The following is a 22,151-nucleotide window of genomic DNA, read 5'->3' as shown; positions in this document are numbered from 1 at the left end:
AACTATTCGAATATATAGAGGATGTTTTAAACATTCATTATGTCACTTTCATAATGGGTAGCATATTCAATTTCAAGTAGAACTGTAGATCTCCGAGACACATCTAGGATAATGTCAAACGTTTAACACATATGCTTTGTTTCCGCGTGGTTCGATTGCAAATTCAGTAGTGTTCATTGGACGTACTGATCCAAAATACATTCTAATATACCCAGTAGATAACGTTGGTCATATCCTCCATTTCAGACTACTAGTGCAAACTGAAAAAAAACGAAAAGAAAAGAAAAAGAAAGAAAGAGAAAATTGAAGAGTACTATTTTATTGCTAAATTTCTGTCAGAAATACCTCATGTTAAAAGTCCAAACTGTATCGTAATGAAAAGTTTAAAAAGTTCGAAAGAAAAAGTTTATGCTCCTCATAGATGTAGCATGTTTGAAATTTCAACGTGAATAAAACTCGTGGAAATAAATTTTGTGTCGGACTAGTATAAATAAAATTTTGTTTTCAAATAACCAAAGAGGTTACCATATTCTAGTCTTTTCGGAAGATTTACCTGTTTCGAACATCCAGCATTGATTTCATATCTGCCTGATATAACGTAATTTGCACAAATAGAATGAACACGCTAAGAGCACAAACGGATCATCGTGTCAGTCGTATGATGTTGGTTAGGTTGTAGACCACCACTGGTTCGAGGATTCAAATCCGTAGTGACCCGGTAAGTCGACTGAGACTCGGTAACCCAGAAGATAAAAAAGAGATTTTACTTATTCCCTTGCGTTTAAACAATATTTCTGTCAGAAATGACCAGGACTGGAGATGTTATTCCCGGAGCGCGAAAAACACGATACCAAAGTTCCCAGTTAATTAGATTCTCCAGACCAGATATATCGGGCTCTTGCTCCGTTTTAACTTTTGAACATGAAGTGCGTGTGTGTGAGAGAGAGGGGGAGAAGTGAAAGATGCAAAGACAGGATAGGAAAACGTCAAGAAAGAGAGAAGAGGGGAATGAATATAAATATGAAACATACTTATCATTCCAGTGTATGATGTAGAACGCGCACACTGTTTATTCGAAGTATCGCAAGTGATGCCTTGTAAGTTCTCCATCAGAAGATGAATCTCTGTTTGCAGCCATTATTTTATGCGAAAAAAATCATAATACCTGATGGGGCTCAAACCAAGGTTTTCCATTTGGAAGTCTAGCACGTTACCACTATACCACCGATTGCTTTAGCCAAACTTCGTTTAACAAATGGTGTAGTGTTTATTTCTGAGAACGATAACACGAAAAGTGTATACTGCAGATCAATGATGTCTTTGGAATGTCCTGGTAATTCCCTTGCCCTTTCCCAACTAACATTCTTGAATCGTTTCTATTATGATACAGCTGTTTGCTTCCACATTCTTATGTATTGCTTGTCCAGTTTAAGTCGATTCTTCACAATCATTTTGTAAAAAAGTTGCCTTTGGCGTGAACAGGATTTAAACCTATGTTAGATAGCTGAATTAGCCATAAGACCATTACGTTACCCTTACACTATCATGCCACGTGAAGTTAGAAGCTCAATATTTCTTACTTTAGCCCTGATCTTTGGAACGAACCGGCTTTTTCCTGCAACGTTATTTGCACGAAAGTGCACAACGGAATTCATTTATTGGACGGCCTAGAGAGAAATTAGTGCCCACTAATAAAGGAAAAACATACAATCAAGGAAAAAATAGAGAAATAAAACATATTTTGCAGTTATTTCGCAGTGCAAGTTCAAAAGTAGGGAAATAATAATAATAATAATAATAATAATAATAATAATAATAATAATAATAATAATAATAATAATAATAATAATAATAATAATAACCTGTATTATAAAATTGAAAGTAACTATGTTTGTGGCTCCTAATCTCTTGAACCACCGGATCGATTTCGATCAAATTTTCAACATTGATAAGGTTCGGGCCGGGGAAGTTTTTTTATCATTTCAGCTTGACGGTGCAAAGTAGGGGCCGGAGCGAGGGAGATACAGTATATCTAAAGAAATGAAAATGAAAATAACTGTCTTTGTGACTTCATCACTATTGAACTACCCGACCGATCTCGATTAAATATTCAACACAGATGAGGTTCGGGCCTCAGATGGTATTTTTCTATTTACTTTGACGATATAACTTAGGGTTGACCTAGGGAGGAGTTAAAAAAGAATAAATAGAAATGGATAACTCGTGAAACAAAGGATGATCAAATTTTTGACATAATTGAGGTTCAAGCCTGAAATGATTTTTATAATTTCACTTTCACGAGAGAACTTGGGGAGGGGAATGGGAGAGGGATATATATATATATATATATATATATATATATATATATATATATATATATATATATATATATATATATATATATATATATATATATTAAATTTTAAAAAAACCTTATGATTCTTGAACCATCAAACCAATCTCGATCAAATTTTCAACCTAGATGAAGTTCGAACGTGAGATAGTTTCTGTCATATCACTTTGACGGTGTAACTTGAGAGATGAGGAGGGAGAGTGACATTTAAAAAAAGAATGAAAAATGATCGGTATTAGTGGCGAATATATAATTTTTGGAGTCACTGAGATTAACAGTGACACATCTGATGCTATTTAAAGCCAAATTCAGCCCCTCAACTTCGAGGAGGGGGAGACATATAAACATGATCGAAATAACGAATATCAGTGTCGAATTCTTAGTTTTCTGGCTCGCTGAGATGAACAATGACACTGCAGATGCCGTACCCCACAACATAGGGCGGGGAGGGAATATGTAAAACTCATCGAAAATGACCGATATGAAAGAGCTCTTTAGTAATGCTAAAGAGTGACTGAGTAACGGAACATATTACTATTTTTTCTCAATTTAACCCAACAAAGCGGGTAATTGATGCTAATAATAATAATAATAATAATAATAATAATAATAATAATAATAATAATAATAATAATAATAATGATAATAATAAACGAAAACTATACTGTGAATGTGAGCATTTATTATTATTATTATTATTATTATTATTATTATTATTATTATTATTCACGTACTTTTGAACCTTCACGACGAAGTTACTGCAAAATATGTTTTATTTCTCTATTTTTTACTCGATTGTATGTTTTCTTTTATTAGTGGGCACTAATTTCTCCCTAGGCCGACCAATAAATGAATTTCGTTGTGCACTTTCGTGCAAATAACGTTGCAGTAAGAAGCCGGTTCGTTCCAAAGATCAGGGCTAAAGTAAGTAAAATTACCTCCTAATTTAACGTGGCAGGATAGCGTAGGGGTAACATAATGGCCTTATGAATAGAACAGCAATCTAACATAGGTTCAAATCCTGTTCACGTCAAAGGCAACTTTTTTACAAAATGATTGTGAAGAATCGACTTAAACTGGACAAGCAATACATAAGAATGTGGAAGCAAACAGCTGTATCATAATAGAAACGATTCAAGAATGTTAGTTGGGAAAGGGCAAGGGAATTACCAGGACATTCCAAAGACATCATTGATCTGCAGTATACACTTTTCGTGTTATCGTTCTCAGAAAGAAACACTACACCATTTGTTAAACGAAGTTTGGCTACAGCAATCGGTGGTGTACTGGTAACGTGCTAGACTTCCAAATGGAAAACCTTGGTTTGATTCCCCATCAGGTAATATGATTTTTTCGCATAAAATAATGGCTGCAAACAGATTCATCTTCTGATGGAAAACTTACAAGGCACCACTTGCGATACTTCGAGTAAACAGTGTGCGCGTTCTACATCATACACTGGAATGATAAGTATGTTTCATATTCATATTCGTCCCCCATCTCTCTCTTTCTTGACGTCATCCTATCCAGTATTTGCATCTTTCACTTCTCCCCCTCTCTCACACACACCAACTTCATGTTCCAAAGTTAAACCGGATCAAGAGCCCGATACATCTGGTCTGGAGAATTTAATTAACTGGGAACTTTGACGTCGTGTTTTTCGCGCTCTGGGAATAACATCTCCAGTCCTGGTCATCTCTGACAGAAATACTATTTAAACGCAAGGAATTAAGTAAAATCTCTTTTTCATCCTCTGGGTTACCGGGTCACTACGGATTTGAATCCAGTTATCTACAACCTAACCAACATCATACGACTGACACGATGATCCGTTTGAGCTCTTAGCGTGTTCATTCTATTTGTGCAAATTATGTTATATCAGGCAGAGATGAAATCAATGCCGGATATTGGGAACAGATAAATCTTCCGAAAAGACTAGAATATGGTAACCTCTTTGTTTATTTGAAAACAAAATTTTATTTATACTGGTTCGACACAAAATTTATTTCCATCACGTTGAAATTTCAAACATGCTACATCTATGAGGAGCATAAACTTTTTCTTTCGAACTTTTTAAACTTTTCATTACGATACAGTTTGGACTTTTAACATGAGGTATTTCTGACAGAAATTTAGCAATAAAATAGCACTCTTCAATTTTCTCTTTGTTTCTTTGTTTTTCTTTCCTTTTCGTTTTTTTTTTCAGTTTGCACTAGTAGTCTGAAATGGAGGATATGACCAACGTTATCTACTGGGTATATTAGAATGTATTTTGGATCAGTACGTCCAATAAACACTACCGAATTTGCAATCGAACCACGCGGAAACAAAGCATATGTGTTAAACGTTTGACATTATCCTAGATGTGTCTCGGAGATCTACAGTTCTACTTGAAATTGAGTATGCTACCCATTGTGAAAGTGACATAATGAATGTTTAAAGCATCCTCTATACACTCGAGTAGTTCTGAAAAATGTGTAAAAAGAAACGTTATTTGTATATTACTGTTGGATTTCTGGAAACGGAACTTTATAATGTTAGGTTCTTTTCTTACTACGTTTGAATTCTACAGTTTTATCTGTTCTCCCTTTTGTTTTTCTTCTTCTCTTCTCTTCTCCCTCTCCCCCTCTTTTTCTCCTCTTCTCTCTCTCCTGCCTCATTTCTGAATGTCTGTGTAATAGACATTCATTGGTTTCAACTTTTCATTGTGTGTGTTTGAGTTTCTGCCTACATTAACCTATGGATCTTGTTTCGCCTCGGGTTTGTTATTTCATTTTATCGAAACTAAAGCGTTTTTCACAGTTCTTTGCATCTTTCAAAAAGAAACCGCGTTACTTGATGTTGTATCACTGCGCGCACGACTATTTGCTGATTGGTGAAGAGGAAATTGTTTCGTCTGTTTCCCGCAATATTTCTGCTGCAGCACGTGCATGAATTTCTGTTACTGCGGTGTGCATTACTCGTCTCACTCTCACACCATTGCCGTGATATAAGGCAAAGTATCTAATACTATATAATCCCCCCTCCTTTAAGGGCAACTGAACATTGTTATTTTTCTCCAAACTGTAATTATAAATGAAATTACAATGAGTTATGTCAAATTATCAACTGAACGATAATGAGATGGCGCTGGTATGTAACAGCAAGCATATTTATCATAATGGGAGATTATTTCTTTTTTATCAATTACTTAAATCATTATGCATATCCATGAAAAACAGATGGTACTTTTCCCCCTTAAGTTCAATTTATTGATGTGCTTTCTTACATTGTATAGCATGCGAATGTACAAATACTAACTTCAGTACTACAAAGTAAGTAAATAAATATTCTATGAGAACATGAAAATTAGCTATTATAGGTCTTAATTTTCTTCAAGTGAATTGAACAACGTTGATATCGTTTGATAAAGTATTTGCTTTTCTACTGCACTTACAGGTTTGCCTTGTTTATGTTTAACAGAATAACTCGGAGCAGCAGGTAACCTGCCGGCTTCCTTGGGCGACATCTTTAAATTGTGGCGCGCACTTCGTGTGTTTTGTCATCTGTTGTAACAGTTTTCTCTTACAAATTCCATTTTGGTTCAAGATTTCGATCCCATATAGATACATACTTTGAGTCGAAACCTAAATGTTCTTACTGTGCCTTAACAATACATTAATTACCATAATACATTGCATTTGTTGTGTACTATTTGCTCATGGAAGAATAAACTGTCATTAGTCTCATTTTCAATGTTGCTAACCCATAGTTATTTTTCAGTTTTTCACAAAGAATGGTTGTCAAACAGTTGTGTCATTTCATGAAAATGGGCTAAGAAAATGAAAAAGAGAAATCAAGTGAACTCGCTGTTCTTACTGAAGATAATAAGTTTCTTATATTATTTCAGATCTTTGTTTGACCTTTCATTAGAGAGGAGGAAATAGTCATTTTAAAAAGAGAGAGAGAGAGTGAGTGAGTGAGGGGGATAGAGAGAAGTTAAAGAGGATAAAACCTGTTTTAGTGATTCATTACGAAGTAATATGAGGCTAAGATTATCAGTTATAATTTGTATATCGCGCTTTTAAAATGCGATCAGAATAAATGATCATTTAAAAGACCGAATATTCGGTGCCAGAAATGAAATAACGTACAAAGGAATCTTCAAGAATTTTTTATAATATTGGATCGGAATGTTCATAACTTTTGAGTCTTATTTTTTTCTGGCTACAGTGAAATTAAAAGGAGGTACTATGTGCATGTTAAATAATGTGTCTTTATTCCTATGTAGAATCTAAAAAGTTTCTTGGAATTTGTTGAATAAGATGTCACTAGAGTCTTCATACTCTCATGACTGATATTAGTTTATGGCGTAACTTCTGTTAGATATCAAATGAAAGGATAAGTCACGAGGATTCAAAATATATTTTATAGGTATTTTATTACATATAACAAAGGAAATAAAATAATAAATTCTCTATTCAATAAATAAGTAAACTCAGTAGTTTTCAAGTTCTTGCAGAATGAACAATTGCTTGTTCCAAACACTCGCTTACCTATAATGGAAACGTACAAGGAGCTCATGAAATTAAATGAAATTTTTCGAGTTTTACGTCCCACGATTATGCAGGTTAGGCTAAAGGAGGCGGTGATGATGAAAACATGAATGAAATGTTGGAATGAAGAAAGTGGGAAGAAACTGAAGGACCCAGAGGAAACCCACCACACGGTATTTGTCCATCACAAGGTTCACTTAGCGTGAGCTGGGATCGAACTGGGAACCCCATGTACCAGAGTTGAAAGCTCTACCACTGTGCCACCGCGGCCTCCCAAGAGATCAATTTTGAATAGAAGTCGTGAGTACAACTGCACATGTTTCTAGACCTGGTAATTAACTCCTTAGTGGCTATATGATCCGCGTACTCGTCGTCGGGCGCGATACCCGCGTTCGATTTCTTGAGGAAATTCATGTTTGTTCGGATCACTCGTTCGGCTGTAGGTCCAAATCTTATAGAACCTTGTTGTTGAAGGGGACGATAAACTTTAATCAATCCATCCAACCATAGATCTGCTAGTAGGAACACTCAGTCATCATGTAATGGTGGCTCTGGATTCTAACATTTAGGTAGATTATCAGCTAGAGGAACCTTTAGGAGTGGGGATAATAAGTTTTAGTTGTAATTTACACTGGTAGAAGAAATTCAACTTTTTGCTCTTCTTCCTCCTGATGCGTGTCTGCGTTTACATAGTAGTTCAAAGTTTCAGGAGAGCAGTGCGTACACCACTGCAAACGAGAGAAAATGGTTCCTGATTCTCTTATCACAAGCCCATGTCATTTTATTTTTATTCTCATTGTTTTTCCCCCTTCAGTTTGTTTATTTATTTCTTAGCAGAAATTTGCATATAACATTTTTTGTTTAATTAGTTGGCAACATTTCTGCACTTCAGTCTGCATTGTTTACAAGGGGTGCAAAGCTTCGTGAAAATCAGATTAATATATGTGTAGTTTGAAATTAGAATTGCGCTCATGTTGTTAGCTAATTTTAGTATGGGAGAGAAGAAAGGAGGAGAGAGAGGGTGTCTCTTTACCTGACACGATTATGGGATAAGAATATGTATATTGGGTGGTCTAACTGCACGGCGTTAGCTGTCACAATTTTTTTGATGCGGAGTGTACAAATGTATCTAGTGCATACAACATTACTGCCATAAGATGTCCTGTAAATTTAAACAGTTTTTTTTTCTTTCGAACACTCCCCTGAATTGCACTTAGCTTGTTTTGTCTAAGCCTTAATTGCAAGTTTTTCCTCAGTTGAAAGCTGGGTAATGTTTTCTGTAAGTTATTGTAAGTCATAGCATACAATTTATTCAGAATTTGTAGGTTATGTACATAATTAAAGCACACACAATAAAATTAAATCTAATAACTAATAACCAAAACAGCTGATACAAAAGAGGTACTGGTATATGAATTGCGAGTGTCACATATTCATACATAGGCTGACAACTGGCCTGATTTCACCAGCCTTGCCGAAAAAATTGCTGTTATTTTGATTAAAGCCGGTGACGGGTTCAAACTTCTCACCAGCCCCTTTATGACCGGTTTTTTAAAAATTTGTATCTAGTTCGAAGCAATTTCATCTAGTTCGAAGTGTAGATATTGAAAAGTAGCTGTCATTCTGTAAACTCAAAACTGTTACCTTTCGCCGTGTATCAACGATTAATATATTTTGTCCACCTGTTTAGATAATTTGAGAGAGACGACAGGGACTGTATCAGGGAAAATTTGAAGTTTATTTTCAAGGAATTTTATACATTTATCAAGAGTGGAAAAGGAGTTCTTAAAGCAATTTCCTGTAGTTGAAGTAGAGATTATATGTGTAAAGAGTGAATTTCATTTTTCAAAGCCAAGCTTGTCACGTAAAGATTATTATACTTTCGTTCATCTGTTTCGATAATTTTAAAGAAATGGTAATTACTGGTAAATACAATAAATTGATCAGTTCCTCATTTATAGCACAATGTATCTATTAAGCTTATTAGTGAATGTTCTAAGGATATGCAGAATATATGTGCTAATGCACTTTTCTTCACGATAGTACATTTTCTTTCCATGGATAGGTCCGAACAGAGATACGTCACGCTTAAACCTATATCATAGGGAATTTTGAGGAGGTGCCGGTTTTTTATTTTACAGAGTTGGCAACCCTATTCATACATCAATACACACAGATGTGTGTAAAAGAAAAAACTAAATTCCAAATCATCCGTCTTGGTTGTTACGCAATGCACGATGAACACAATATACTTCCACATGAGGCGAAACAATGCTTATCAATGTCATACGTTCTGGAAAACAAACATTGAAACCCGCCAGATCTAGATCAGCATGTAACCGAAGCCAAAAATCAAACAACGTCAAAACAAAAAGAATTGCCAGTTCTACACCCAGAAATGTTAGCTGGGAGGGGTCCAAAGTATTCGAGGGAGGTCCAATACGTCTACGTAATATCGAACCTGTCTTATACTGCACCCGAAAAGACGTTAAGTAATTCTTAATTACTGTCACCTATATTTTTAGAAAAAATGATAGAACCATTATTTTTATAAGAAAAGAAAGAGTACATGATGAGGCGTAAAATAAAATATTTAGCCTACATCAATCATTTCTCTGTTAAACAAGTATAGTTCGTTAGGAGAGTCTACAAATGTTAGTCAAATTTCGAAATTTTTGTGAGGTCCGGACCTGGTGGACCCCCCTCGTGGCTACGCCCCTGAGTATTGCTAGCTAATCCTAAATTCAATGTGGCGTTACCCATCATACGGTTTTATGTGGAAATTATCAACAGTATAAAATGTACTTATTTTATAAAAGAAATATGTATATACTAAAATATTATCCACAGAGGAGGTGGACTCTACATATTGACTTATTAATATTTGGTTCACAAATTACTGTAGAAGAAGCCTTCATTATCTATATAAGCTAAGAATTAACTTGTAAGTGCGGGTCTACTTTCATTTGTTTTCTGCTCTACTACATATTTTCTTTCTTATTTTGTACTTCTGCAACCACTTCTTTTAATTGTCATTATACTGATTTGCTTCAGTATAGTCCCGTATATGAATTCATAAAAATAAATTCCATTTGTTAATTGCTAGTGAAATAAAATTCAGAAATCTTATTTAGCGCGAAAAACCTTCTCATTCACTGCAAACAGTGCTGTGTTGCAGAAGCACTGCAACGACCAGAGCCTCTAATTTCTGAGATAATGGAAAGGAGACTTAGCATTCGCTCCAATTGCCGCGCTGAAGGAATTTGGTCGTTGTATGCTCGCTGCAACACAATATAAATTAGAGACTCTGTGACGGACTATTTTTCGCTTTTTTAAAACGGATTAACGAGACGGACAGTTACAGAAGTAAAAAAAAAATATGTTATTTAAAGTATATATGGGAGTATTAGAAAGTATTTTTTCTGTTCTTCACTACTATTGTTAATAATATTTTTTCTTGAAATACTTTGGTCGTTGCGCAACGCTGCAACACTAACATTAGCCGCCACTGTTATAGACGCATTATTTTGGTCTCCTCTGGGGGGCACTATCAGGGTGCCCCCCTCCAAAAAAAAACATATCTGGAGAAAACACTGCTTAGGATTTCCTTGACGTTGGCAAGTTATTAGTAGAATATTATTTTAAAACTCCCTTGCTTCCTGCCTGACCCCTAAATTTTCACTTCCCCCCTAAAATTTTCACGGAAGGCTTGCAAATGAACTATAATATGGTGATGAAATATAATATGGTTGAGTCGGTCCCCCTAACTTCTACCGGGGCTCCCGTACATTTTTGGGTTGGCTACCGGCCTGCTTCCTGCAATTGTTGGATTGGAAGTCAAAGCATAGAGCAGACACGAGTGACAACGACAGCTTTATATCTTGGGATGGACGAAAGCAGAGGGGAAAGAAATTTTCTTGGGGGGAGCTACTTTTTTTATACGTAGGCCTAAACTGAATTATATTACAATACATGTCTTGCAATATCGATCCCAGCTCGCACCGTGTGGACTTTGTGGTGGACAAACACCGTGCTCGTGGGTTTTCTCGGGGTTCTCCAGTTTCCTCCCACTTTCTTCATTCCACCATTTCACTCATCTTTCATCATCACCGTCTCCTTTAGCCTAACCGGCATAACCGTGGGACGTAGAACTCAAAAGATTTCATTTCCTTTCATGTCTTGCAATATTTCTACATACCAAGCAGGAGGCGTGTGTATACAACTACCCAAACTCCCCAAAGAGGTAGTGTGGAAGCGGACCAACACGAAGACAAACTTTTCTTTAATGGCATTGACGATGAGTACCTATTCAACAACGTCTGAGACGTGAATTGGTATTACATGCCTATCGAAGTCCAATTCTGGAACTGATTTTTTGCTCCCAGAGTCATAGCTACTTCTACTTATCATGAAGAGATAAAGCAACACTACACACAACCAGTTTTCTATATTTCTTGCAGGGTTGCCAGAAAACAAAACAAAAAAATGAGATTGTTCAATATCTTTATTGTTTGCTTTATTCAGATTTATCCGCAAAGGTTATTCTATATAGAGTAAGAAGAAGTTGAGAGTCACAACTGTGAATTTAATGAAAATTATTTTGGCAAGAGGGGCAAGGTTAATTGATTGATTTAAATTTCATAATCACTTTCAGCACTGAGGCTATAGGCAGGCCCGTATCCAGAAGGTCTAGGGGGCCGGGCTTCCCCTAAATTTTTACTGGCCGCCTCTAAAATTTTCACGGTAGACTTTTAAATGAACTACAATATGGGATGAACTAATATTTTTGGATCGCCCCCCCCCTAACTTCCACCGGGCCCCCCTACATTTTCGGGCTGGCTACAGGCCTGACTATAGGAAATGAAATCTTTGAGTTTAACATGTAACGTTTATGCCCTTTAGGCTAAGGGAGACGATGATTAAGGCAAGTGAATGACGATGGAAGAATTGGTGGAATGAGAAGGTGGGGGTATGGGAGTACCACCAGAAAATTTTACGGACACGATGTTGTCCACCACAAACTTAGTTGACCGAGGATTGAGCCAGAGATCCCACAGCCCATGGAGTATGGTCCTATGGAGTATCCAAAAGGATATGCCGTAAACATGTGCTATGTGTGGTAGTTTTGAATTTAGACAAAAAATGCTAAAAAAATTATTGTGAATTATTGCGAAAAACATAATTCAAAAACTCGCTTTCGTTGAATAGTTATCATGTGAACTTTCACAGTATGTATAGATCTCTGAACAGACAAAGAAGAAGGTCAAAGGACAGCCTCAAACAGCATCTTAGGGGGAGCTGGGTAATAATAATCTAGATAAGATTTGACTGGAACAATATGGCGAGCTTTCGTTTCTGTGGTGATAAACCTCCGAGTTTCTTAACCTTTTCAAGTGGGAACGAGAAATAATCACACATTGGATTATATGCAAATAAGAAACCTCAAGAAGAAAGGAGAAAAGAAATAATATCAATGTATGAAGCCTTAAAATTACAACTAACATGAATGGATTAATAAATATATAAAAGGCAAATGATCTCGTTCTGAGAAGAAGCAAATGCTCATCTTCATCCGTCTCTGGCACTCCCACGTTTTAGGAAACTGAAGTAGTTCTTTTCTTGTGATTTTCTTCAGTTTCTACCTTCCAACTTGGTAAGTGATTCTCTGCTTATCTTGTTTCACAGCTGTCTTATATTTAATTTTCATGTATATAGTTCTGGTTCATGTTAATAATCCTTTCGTCTGAATGGTGGTGCGGTTAGTGTTAATCAATGGACCAATTAACACTCTAATAAAAGAATATTCTTAGAATTAGATTTAGATTGAAATATGTATGTTCCGTGAGAGTTCACAGTGTAATTATTAAGAATGTCGTGTACCTTATGCACGATGAAGGGTTTCCCATAATTATGTATATGATGTTTGACTGACTAGGGAAGTTTGCGGGGTGTTACTCTGACTTCATATCGATACTATGTTCAATTGACGCCTTTTTACATATGAAACGATTACGCAAACGGAGAAATCCTCCATCGCAAGTGTGTTTAAATTACAAGCGTTTAACCTTTATTTTCCCGACTTGTCAGTACACTGCCAGAATAGTAAATCCGTTCTTTCCCGCGTGTCACTGTACTGACACAGGCCAAAGGTCTACTTTGACCCTCGAGCACACCGGTTGAGAACCAGCGTTTTTCTTTCCTTTCACTATGGACTCTCTCTTCATACAATAAGGCACATCATTTAAAAAAAATATGTGTGCTCGCCGGTCAAAGTAGACCTTTGGCCTGTGTCAGTACAGTGACACGCGGGAAAGAACGGATTTACTATTCTGGCAGTGTACTGACACAGGCCAAAGGTCTACTTTGACCGGAGAGCACACATATTTTTTTTTAAATGATGTGCCTTATTGTATGAAGAGAGAGTCCATAGTGAAAGGAACCAAAAACGTTGGTTCTCAACCGGTGTGCTCGCGGGTCAAAGTAGACCTTTGGCCTGTGTCAGTACAGTGACACGCGGGAAAGAACGGATTTACTATTCTGGCAGTGTACTGACAAGTCGGGAAAGTAAAGGTTAAAGTTCAAAATTGAACAGATTTTGCAAAAAGTTTGAAGAAACTATTTTTCTTTTTAGGTAGACGCTTTGTTTTTGGTAAGGGGTTTTTGCTTGGGTGCCCAGCAGGTCCGTATCCAGAGGGTCTAGGGGGGCCGGGCCCCCTAAATTTTGCTGCTCCCCCTAAAATTTTCACGGTAGACTTGCAAATGAATTATAATATGGAGATGAACTATAATATGGTTGGATGGGGCCCCCTAACTTCGACAGGGCCCCCCTGCATTTTTGGGCTGGCTACCGGCCTGGTGCTCAGTACAGTAGTGAGGTCAAAACATACGCATTTTGCAAGATAAGGACACTTATTAGGGATGAGGTGAAGGGTCATAGCATCTTACAACTTTCAAAGTGCCTCCAGTTTGGCACGCCGGGTCGATAAGCTAATAAAATGTATTTGCTACCCCTATTCGAATGTATTGTCATTCAAATATCACGTTCCTGTGTGGCCGCCTTAAAATTTAACAGTGACATTTGTCTCCGAAACGCTTTACCAGGCATCGAAATTCAATGAAGAACATAGTGTTATTCCTAATTAATCTTGTGATAATCTATATTGCGATATTCTTGCGTTCTGTAGGTAGGAGTGTGACCAATATTTTCTCAAAGGCTATATCACCAATGTGTTGTTTTACCCGGATCAGCTGTCGAGCAAAAATGTTGCACTTTACGCACTACAACATAACACATGGGCTGAAAAGTCCCGGGCCTAACAAAGAAAACACCGTTTTTTTGGTTCAAAATTAGCTTTATTCATCAACGTAATCTCCATGAAGAGCAACGCAATCAGTCCAGCGCCGCTCTAACATTTCAATACCACTTTTGTAGAACGATTTATCTTTTGCCTCAAAATAGGCCTCAGTTGCAGCGATAACCTCTTCATTCGTGCGAAATTTCTTACCGGCGAGCATTTTTTTCAGGTCTGCGAACAGCCAGTAGTCGCTGGGAGCCAAATCTGGCGAATACGGTGGATGTGGGAGCAATTCGAAGTTCAATTCATGTAGTTTTGCCATTGTTTTGATTGACTTGTGACACGGTGCGTTGTCTTGATGATACAAAAGTTTTTTCTTTGCCATATGCGGTCGTTTCTTTGCAATTTCGGCCTTCAAACGCTCCAATAACGCTATATAATAGTCACTGTTAATGGTATGTCCTTTCTCAAGATAGTCGATGAATATTACACCACGCACATCCCAAAATACCGAGGCCATAACCTTGCCAGCCGATTGTTGTGCTTTCGGGCGCTTTGGACGAGGTTCACCAGTTGCTGTCCACTCAGATGCCGATCGTTTTGATTCCGGAGTGAAGTGATGGATCCATGTTTCATCCATGGTCACATATCGACGCAAAAAGTCCGGTTTGTTACGTTTAAACATGGCCAAACACTGCTCAGAAGCATCAACACGTTCTTGTTTTTGGTCAACAGTGAGCAAACGCGGCACCCACTTTGAACAGAGCTTTCTCATAGTCAAATGCTCATGCAATATAAAGCCAACACGTTCTTTTGATATCTTTACGATGTCAGCTAACTCACGCACCTTCACTTTTCGATCATTCAAAACAAGTTTGTGGATTTTTTTTATGTTTTCTGATGTTACTGCCTCATTTGGACGTCCACTGCGTTCTGCATCATCGGTGTCTCTACGACCACGTTTGAAGTCAGCAAACCAACGTTTTATTGTTGTTTCTGATGGAGCGGAGTCCCCATAACACTTTTCAAGCCATTGCTTCGCTTGAACGGTATTTTTTCCCATCAAGAAGCAGTGTAAAATTAAAACACGAAATTGTTTTTGATCCATTGTTTTGAAACTAACACAAGTAGGGTCACTCTTAGCACAATAACTCACAGACGAATGAATAGAATATCATGAAATTCTCACAGCTGTCTTGTGAAGCTTAGTATTCACTGAAAACAAGGTGACTGCAATACAACTAGCGCCATCTATGTGTTAGGCCCGGGACTTTTCAGCCCATTGGTTAGTATCATATATTTAGAACAAAATCAGTTTATTGTTAAAATGAAGTTAAATCAGTGGCGGCGGTTGGACGTTAAAAGTGGGGGGGCAAGACATGATCTGAATATTTGTATATCAATGTTGGTTTTCCTGGTTGATGCTAACACTTCGTTTGACGAAAGGTTGTATAACTAATAGGATACTATATTTTTCAGTTAAAATACCGTTTATAGTATTTCATATTTTATTAAGTAAATTGACAAGAGCAAGAGCAACGCCAGTAGGTAGTAGCCCTTTGTACTCTTAAACAACAAAAGTGTATGAGGAGATTTGATTCCGTGCTCAGAACATCTTAAAATTCTGTCTGGAAAATTGTGTGATCAGATTATTGAATAACAAATTTGCAAAAGAAATAAATAGAAAGCATAATATTAATCATAGTAATAAATAATGATGCTTGTTTGCAAAAGTCATATTGAAACAGAGATTAATGAACAACTTAATAATGTAGTTATTAGTCTTAGAAAATGAAAGACAGTAAATACTACAAGCATATGCTACGACACAGTGTGCGAATTGAAAAATTTTCCCAGGGGGGGATGAATTTCACCCATATGCTCACCCAGTCCTCACACACACACACACACACACACACACACATATATATATATATATATATATATATATATATATATATATATATATATATATATATATATATATATATATATATATATATATATATATATATATATATATATATATATATATATATATATATATATACTAGCAGCGTTCACCCCGCTTCGCTGCGGTCACCCCGGAACGCAATAAACTTTGTTACTTAGATAATTTTTACTTTTTCGCTTTCAAGTGATATGATAAAAACCATAGAAGATTGCAGTAAATCTTAACATTATATCGCCTGTCATTTATGTTAACCCGCCCCGCTTCGCTGCGGTCACCCCGGAACGCAATAAACTTTGTTACTTAGATAATTTTTACTTTTTCGCTTTCAAGTGATATGATAAAAACCATAGTAGATTGCAGTAAATGTTAACATTATATCGCCTGTCATTTATGTTAACCCGCCGAGTGACACGGTCATGCGGGTTGCATATAAATACGTTTATTTTTACCTATGATGAACTAACAAAGGATTTGTACGTTATGGACACTTGAATGGTCAATTATCTCAAGACACTGGTAATTAAAAATTAAAGTGATATGATAAAAACCATCTAGGGTCCAAATCCTAATAACCCCCCAAAAATAAAAGAAATTGGTTCAGCCGTATTAGCGTGATGAGGGAACAAAGGATTTGTGCGTTCTCTTTTATATAATAGAATATATATATATTTGGTCTAGGAATTAATTCGTGCGGGTGGACAAGAGATGGCGCAACGAACGGAGCGTCCCACAGTTCCGTGTATCCACACATGTGTTGCAAACCCCTGTCATCGCGTATCGTTCGTAGTATAGGGCAGTGGATTAAAGCGTCAACAACACCAGTTTGTAGTTAAGTGAACATGGCGCAATTTGTGCCTGATAAAGTGTTTTTGCGGGGTGTCCTGCTGCATTACTTTAACATGCACAAAAGTGCGACTGAAAGTCATCGTATTTTGGTGGAAGTGTATGGTGACCATGCTCTAGCTGAGCGAACGTGTAAGAAGTGGTTTGCACGGTTTAGAAGTAGTGATTTCGGCTTGGCAGACCAAGAGCGAGCTGGACAGCCAAAAAAATTTCAAGACGAAGAATTGACAGCATTGTTCGAGCAGGATTTGTGTCGAACGCAGGAACAACTTGCAGCAGCATTAGGCGTTGATCAAACAACAGTCTCCAAACGCTTGAAAGCCATGGGAATGATTCAAAAGATGTCACATTGGGTTCCACATGAATTGAAAGACAGAGACGTTGAAAGACGAAAAACCATTTGCGAATTGCTGCTTCAACGACAGAGCAGAAAGGGGTTTCTGCATCGAATTATTACGGGTGATGAGAAGTGGATCCATTACGAGAACCCTAAACGAAAAAAGGCCTGGGTGAAACCAGGTGAACCAGGTCCATCACAACCAAAACGAGATATTCACTGTGCAAAGGTTATGCTGTGCATATGGTGGGATATGAAAGGTGTGGTGTACTATGAGCTGCTGCAACCGGGTGAAACTATGAATGGAGAACGTTATCGACGACAATTAATGCGTTTGAAGCAAGCTCTGGCCAGAACACGACCAGAATGGAGAACAGACATGATAAACTTATTGTTCAACATGATAACGCTCGCCCACATGTCGCAAAACCGGTCAAAACCTATTTAGAAAATGTCGGATGGGAAGTTTTACCCCACCCGCCGTATTCACCAGACGTTGCTCCTTCGGACTACTACTTGTTCGATTGCATGAACAACGATTTGATTGGACAGCGGTTTACTTCTTCAGAAGATATCGAAACATGGGTCTCTGACTGGATCGCTTCCAAGGATGAGGACTTCTTTCGCCACGGAATCCGTACATTGCCTGACAGATGGGCGAAAGTGGTGGCTAGCGATGGACAATATTTTTCTTAAGGTATTTATGTATTTTGTGTTTGTACTACAGCTTCAATGTGTGCGTACCAACCGCACGAATTAATTCCTAGACCAAATATATATATATATATATATATATATATATATATATATATATATATATATATATATATATATATATATATATATATATACTAAGAAGTACAAAACAGTTGAGATGTGAGATCTTTCATAAATTTTCACTCAAGTAGTATTTAGGTTAGCTACACAAAGTAAGAATTGTTCCCTTTTTCTATCTTATCTTTATGTCCATTTAAAAATACTCCAGAGGGGGAAAAGTTATCCCTGCCAGGGATAAAATTTTTCTTCTCCAGGGTGGGAAAGATTTTTGTCAGGGGGGGGAATCCCTGGCATCCCCCCCGCCAATTCGCACCCTGCTACGACATTTAAAGAAATATTTGCTTTTGCAACTTCTCGAAACATGTTCGTTACCATCAGGTGCAGTTTTCACTTTCTTGGAGCACATCAAAATACAACAATACTAAGAATCACTTCATACTCCAGTTATTCAAAATAACACTAAAACCTAGAATTATGTTGAATTCACTAAATTTAATTGTATATACACTCGTACACCCCTAACGCACCACTTCATTCATATATTGCAATATAAAACAATGGAAAAGATAGAAGTTGTTTCTTATTATGCTTTTTTCCCTTACTTTAGAAAAAAGAAAATAAGACATTTTAGGAACTGTCAATTTTTGTGCAATTAAAAAATAACTTGTGAAAGATTTTTTTTTCTTTCGCGAAATGCTCTCTGAATGCGGCTAACTAATATATCGAGCCCTTGTAAGAAGTGAAAGTATGCAGAAATTGTTGTGCTCCAATAGGTTAATTTTGGGGTTATTTTCTGTGGCAATTAAAACGCAATTCCTGTAGTTTTCTTTACTCCACGGGAAGACAATCTATACATACTCACGGAACGGCAAATATAGGGCACCATTTTTTCTATGAACCAGTAAATACATACACAAACTTTACTTTTCTAAATGAAACTATATACATTAATGGGTTACTTCAAAAAAGTGCGGGGCAACTGCTCCCCTTTGCCCCCCTAATCGCCGCCCATGAGTTAAACCAAATAAATTATTCAAAACAGCTGAAACAGTGAATATGAATATCAGTTTACACCACCGGTATTTCATTTGTAGTCAATCGCGACGAATTGGCGCTTCAAACAATCCCACAGAGCCAGAGCGGCCGGCTTCGGAACTATTCCGAACGGTACTCCGAATCCTGTCACCCTATGCTTATGGATTGCGGAAGACGGTGTTTCAATACATTATCGCATGCTTTTTTTTTTTTTTTTCTTTTCAGCGAATTGAAATTCCGATTATGCGATAATATTGGACAAACTCTGGGGAATATTTGAAGATATTCAGCAACAAAGGAGGCCGAAAAATTATTTTTAAAAAATGGATATCTAGATGTCCACTGGATATCTAGATGTCCGCTAATATCCCGGAAAGCGGAATATTCAACGGGACCTCAAAGGGATGTCCACTGGTAAATCGTGGAAAAATGTGGTCCTAAGTATGCCCGGCGTGGTCCTAGGTATTTCCCTGGAATCTCCTGTCGCATGGATATCCTATATGGAAATCCTTCAGGACGTCCTATGCAGGACGTCCATGGGTGTCTACTCACTGTCCCGATGATCCCGGTAATTACACTGAGAAAAAAAATGTAGGTGACGTACATAAAAAGATAGGTTACATGAGTAATTCCTGTAGTTTTTGGACTTAACGTACAGCAGACGTATAATTGAAAACGTGTGTTTTATAATACTTTCTGTATAAATGTTCCATCTGTACGTACTTTCCGTATGAAGGGGGGCGCGGTGGCTCAATGGTAGAGCGTTCACCTCTGGTGCATGGTGTCCCAGGTTCGATCCCAGCCCCCGCCAAGTGAACTTTGTGGTAGACAAACACCGTGCTCGTGGGTTTTCTCGGGATTCTCCCGTTTCCTCCCACTTTCTTCATTCCACCATTTCACTCATCTCTCATCATCACCGTCTCCTTTAGCCTAACCGGCATAACCGTTGGACGTAAAACTCAAAGATTTCATTTCATTTTTCCGCATGAAACAATATATGCGGTTAGGATCTCACATACAAATGGACGTATATAACATATAGCTGACGAAGGTAACATAAGTATATGCTTGTGATATACGGAAAACTGTTAGATGTCAGACATCCTGCAAGGGTATGATGTAACATCAAAGGGCAGTGCCTATGTAGCATACGGATAACGTAGGCTCCGTACTGATTTCTGTAGTAAGCAAGAGGATAACGTATATTTGTACAATATACCGCTGTCCGGAGAACGGATTTTTCTCAGTGTATATAGGATAATTGGAATCAAAATTGGACGTCCTGGGGACGTCGTGTACTATGTGTGGGTGTTTTTTTATTCTGAAGAAAACCGATGTTTGCACATATCGTCGCTAGCCAATTGTTTGTTTTCTGACCACATTTATCACCAAACATCGTAAAATATTCCCTGAAGTTGGACCACTATTTTCCAACAATCGCAATTAAAATCCGTTGAAAATTAAATAAATAAAATAAAATAAAATAAAATAAACGGAAATGCTAACGACGACATATTGAAACACCGTCTTCCACAACACATAAGCAGAGATCGACTAGATTCGGAGTCTCGTTTACGCGGCCAAGCGTTTCGGAATGTCATTGTTAAATTTGAAGGTGGCCATACAAGGAAGTGACATTTGAATGACAGTACAGTCGATTATGGGTGGAAAATACATTTTATCAGGCTATCTACCCTGTGTGCCAAACTGGAGGCAATTTGCAAGTTGTGAGATGCTATGACCCTTCACAGCCTCCCTAATAAATGCCCTTATCTTGAAAAATGCGTATATTTTAACCTTATCTTTGCGCTGGGCACCCAAGAAAACCCTCCGATACCAAAAATGAAGCGTCTATCTCAAAAATAGTTTCTTTAAACTTTTTGCAAAATCTGTTCAATTTTGAACGTTTAACGCTTATAGTTCAAACACACTTACGATTGAGGATTTCTCCGTTTGCGTAATTGCTTCGTATGTAAAAAGGATTCGATTGAGCATAGTATCGATATGAAGTCAGAGTAACACCTCGCGACCTTCCCTAGTGAGTGTAGTAGTTGTAATTCTGAACAAAAATTTCGATAGTGCAACACTGTGTAGCCTAAGAGTAGGAATAACGCTCACTGGACTTATAGAACCGTTAGTGTATGCCAGACAAGATGTTCGGGCTGAACGAAACATTCCCGAACCGCTGGACCGGTTGACGTGGGTCTATGGACTGGTCAGTTCGATCTCCCGATTTACATCACCTAACTTTTTCTTATGGGATGTTTTAAACAACGAAGTGTATCAACACCACATATGCAATTTGGAGGAACTACGTGAAGCTATCACAGAAGAGTTCCACAGGGTTCCAGTACGGGTCTCTCAAGGTGCTTGTGACAACATTGCTCTTCGTCTTCAGGCATGTTTCGATTTCGACAGTGCATTAGTAGACCATGCCACTCAGAATATAGATTAAAATTCTTGTAACCCCATCAGGAAGTCGCATCGGAAAAAGGGATTGCTGCCGTCGACGGTGGCGGGCCGCCGGAGGCAGCCGGCACCCGTCCGCGGCGGCACGACGATTTATTTGTTCAAAGTTGCCGACCTTTTGCCGAGGCGGCAAGTGTCGAAAATCGTAAAATAAAATGCCCTTTGCCGACTGTTGCCGACCGCCAGAGTCAGCAAAACACTCGAAAAGCCCTCTTTCCGACCCTCTGCCGACTCCTTATGCCAGTCTCTTTTCGACGGCGGGGCCGGCGCATTTAATACTCATTTCAGGCTATTTGCCGATTGCTCGGCAAGGCAACTATTCGTCGCGGTCGAAAATCGCGCGGAAAGACGCCGGTGTTCGGCGCCGGAAATCCGACCGCGGCATCTGGTCGGCATGGAAAAATTGTCCGACTGTAGGCGGCAGGATCCTGATGGGGAAGGAAAGGTATGGGAGTAATATGTGCATGTTCAATTTACATTGCTAGTTTTTTTTTTTTTTTAACCGCAGTCTTTGAAACATCACATAAATAATAATGGGCCACTCTGTACACCA

The 22,151-nt window shown here is 37.8% G+C and overlaps 1 protein-coding gene across 2 annotated transcripts in view; it reads left to right on the top strand.

The window, feature by feature from the left end:
• The window catches only part of LOC145693703 (opsin-1-like), a 137,182-nt gene that overhangs the window by 90,517 nt on the left and 24,514 nt on the right, over window positions 1–22,151 (top strand). Inside the window, exon 1 of one of the 2 annotated variants that reach the window (XM_081769976.1) lies at window positions 12,442–12,541. The exons of the other annotated variant lie outside the window; for it this stretch is intronic. The gene's annotated coding sequence lies outside the window, so the exon portion shown is untranslated. Of the gene's footprint in view, window positions 1–12,441; window positions 12,542–22,151 lie in introns of those variants that run through there. 2 annotated transcript variants of the gene reach the window in all.

This window comes from Thermobia domestica, chromosome 8, assembly GCF_964235325.1.
Source record: "Thermobia domestica chromosome 8, izTheDome1.hap1.1, whole genome shotgun sequence".
Lineage (NCBI taxonomy): Eukaryota > Metazoa > Arthropoda > Insecta > Zygentoma > Lepismatidae > Thermobia > Thermobia domestica.
Note: the sequence above shows the minus strand (reverse complement) of the source record. Positions and strands in the feature narration are given on the sequence as shown.